The 2,500-nt window shown below is 47.8% G+C and overlaps 1 protein-coding gene across 1 annotated transcript in view; it reads right to left on the bottom strand.

Moving 5' to 3' along the window:
* LOC113806287 (leukocyte elastase inhibitor) overlaps positions 1-2,500 on the bottom strand; it is an 8,304-nt gene that overhangs the window by 5,460 nt on the left and 344 nt on the right. The gene's annotated exons all lie outside the window — the stretch shown is intronic.

Here is a 2,500-nt window from a genome sequence, read left to right as displayed (position 1 = left end):
TCGCATACTTAGAACACTGTTGAGAAAGCGGGGAAGATTTTACAGAATGAATACAGTTGGGGTAAAAAGAGAAAGAAAGAGAGAAAGAGAGGGGGGGAGAGGGAGGGAGAGAGAGAGGGGGAGGGAGGGAGAGAGAGAAGAAGAGAGAGGAAGATAGGGAGTAGTGGGAGAGAGGAAGAAAGTGGGGTGGGAGGGAGAGAAGAAGGAGGTGGAAATGGGAGAGAAAGAGGGAGGAAGGGAGAGAGAGGGAGAGGGAGGGAGAGGAAGAGGGAGAGAGAAGGGAAAAGGGAGGAGAGAGAGGGAGGGAAGAAAGAAGGTGAAGGAGAGGAGAGGGGAGGGAGAGAAAAGGGAGGGAGGGAGGAGGGAGGGAGGGGAGGAGGGAGGGAGGGGAGGAGGGTGGGAGGGAGGGAGGGAGGGAGAGAGACAGGGAGAGAGAGAGAAAGAGAGAGAAAGAGAGAAAGAGAGAGAGAGAGAGAGAGAGAGAGAGAGAGAGAGGGGGGAGGGAGGGAGAGAGAGAGAGGGAGAGGGAGGGAGGGAGAGAGAGAGAGAGAGGGAGGGAGGGAGAGAGAGAGAGGGAGGGAGGGAGGGAGAGAGAGAGGGAGGGAGGGAGGGAGAAAGAGAGAGAAAGAGAGAGAGATAGGAGAGAGAGAGAGATAGGGAGAGAGAGAGATAGGGAGAGAGAGAGAGATAAATAGATAGATAGAGAGAGAGAGAGAGAGAGAGAGAGAGAGAGAGGAGGGAGGAGGGAGGAGGGAGGGAGGGAGGGAGAGAGAGAGAGAGAGAGAGAGAGAGAGAGAGAGAGAGAGAGAGAGAGAGAGAAAGAGACAGAGAGAGAGAGAGAGAAAGGGAGGGAGAGAGAGAGAGACGGATAGAGAGAGAGAGAGAGAGAGAGAGAGAGAGAGAGAGAGAGAGAGAGAGAGAGAGAGAGAGAGAGACAGAGAGAGACAGAGAGACAGATGCAGAGAGATACAGAGAAAGAAAGAGATAGAGGAAGAAAAAAAGAAAGAGACGAAGAGAGACAGACAGAGATAGACAGAAAAGAGGCTACATCAACTCAGATGCTGAAATTTCAGGTAGGAAAAAGGTGAATGGTGAGAAGGGAGTGAGCGAAGGTCAACCAAGACAAAAGATGACCCAAGTTCTGCTGATCGAACCTGCCTGTGAGTTCCGAAAGTCATTGCGTAACCTATTTAATGGTGATTTCCTCATCATAATCTCTCTTTTTATTTCATTATTCAAAGTTCCCTTCTCAATGTCTTACAGTAACGCGTCCACTGCTCGATGACATTTTAAGTTGTATGACTTAATGAGAAAGTTTTATAATGTAATACCTAAGCATTATCATTTTTTATATCAGATTTTACCATGACGTATACAGAGATCAGAAACATGCAGGACAAATAACAGAAATTAAAACCAGAGACCAGGTCTATATACAGGAGTATCAGCACTATATGTGTTTTGGTATGGAAAAAGAAAATGCCAGGATAACAATGACGAAGCGCTTTTGCCAAAATAGGATACCAAAAGGGAGGGAAATCGTGTAAGACACAACGGAGTATACACCCTTATCAGCGAGAATGAAGCAGGACTAAAAATAATAATGATAAATTCAGCGACAGCCATATAAGGCGACGATGACGACAATATTTACATATCAACATAATTGGAATTCAAATCATGTGTGTGTGTTTGTTTGGAATGTCTGAGGAGTGGATTTGCATTCTATTTGTAATCTGGTGTGGTCCGGAACCACTGCTTGCATCGCCGCACATGCAGGTACAGACACACACATACGTACACAAAACACAGAAATAACGTACACACACACACACGCACACACACACATAAGCGCTTGGTCACGTGGAGTATGTAAATGTCCTACTTCATGCACGCCAAGCACATTACGTGGCGGCCTAATACCACGAAACACCTGCCCGAGCAACCTCCACCCAACGCCCCCGCTTACCCCCCCCCCTCCCCCCGTCCCCACTCGACCGCTGGCCCATCTTCCGTGAACTGTCACTGACCCTTGAGAGAAAACGGGAGACGGCGGGAAAGTGCGAGGGATAGTCTATGTACGAGAGAGAGAGAGAGAGAGGGAGAGAGAGAGAGAGAGAGAGAGAGAGAGAGAGAGAGAGAGAGAGAGAGAAAGAAAGAAAGAAAGAAAGAAAGAAAGAAAGAAAGAGAGAGAGAAAGAAGCAAGAAAACTGGCTTGCAATCGTATATTTGCGCACTTGCATGAATAATGTATCCTATTCCCATTTTGCGACATATCATCGCTTTCCACGCCCAGACCGACACGCCTCTGAGACCCACGCCAGCCCAGATGTCAAGGTTCAACACCAAACTCACGCACTCAAATGAGCACACACATGGCGCCACTGCCCATGACCCGAAGCATGGGTACCCCCGTTACTCGTGAGGTTTTACGGAAAGAAACTACCACTTAGACTAAGCTTTTGAATTTAGAATATATGTGTGTATACAAAAATGCACA

This window comes from Penaeus vannamei, chromosome 19 (assembly GCF_042767895.1).
Source record: "Penaeus vannamei isolate JL-2024 chromosome 19, ASM4276789v1, whole genome shotgun sequence".
Classification (NCBI taxonomy): Eukaryota; Metazoa; Arthropoda; class Malacostraca; order Decapoda; family Penaeidae; genus Penaeus; species Penaeus vannamei.
This window is presented reverse-complemented; position numbering and strand designations above follow the sequence as displayed.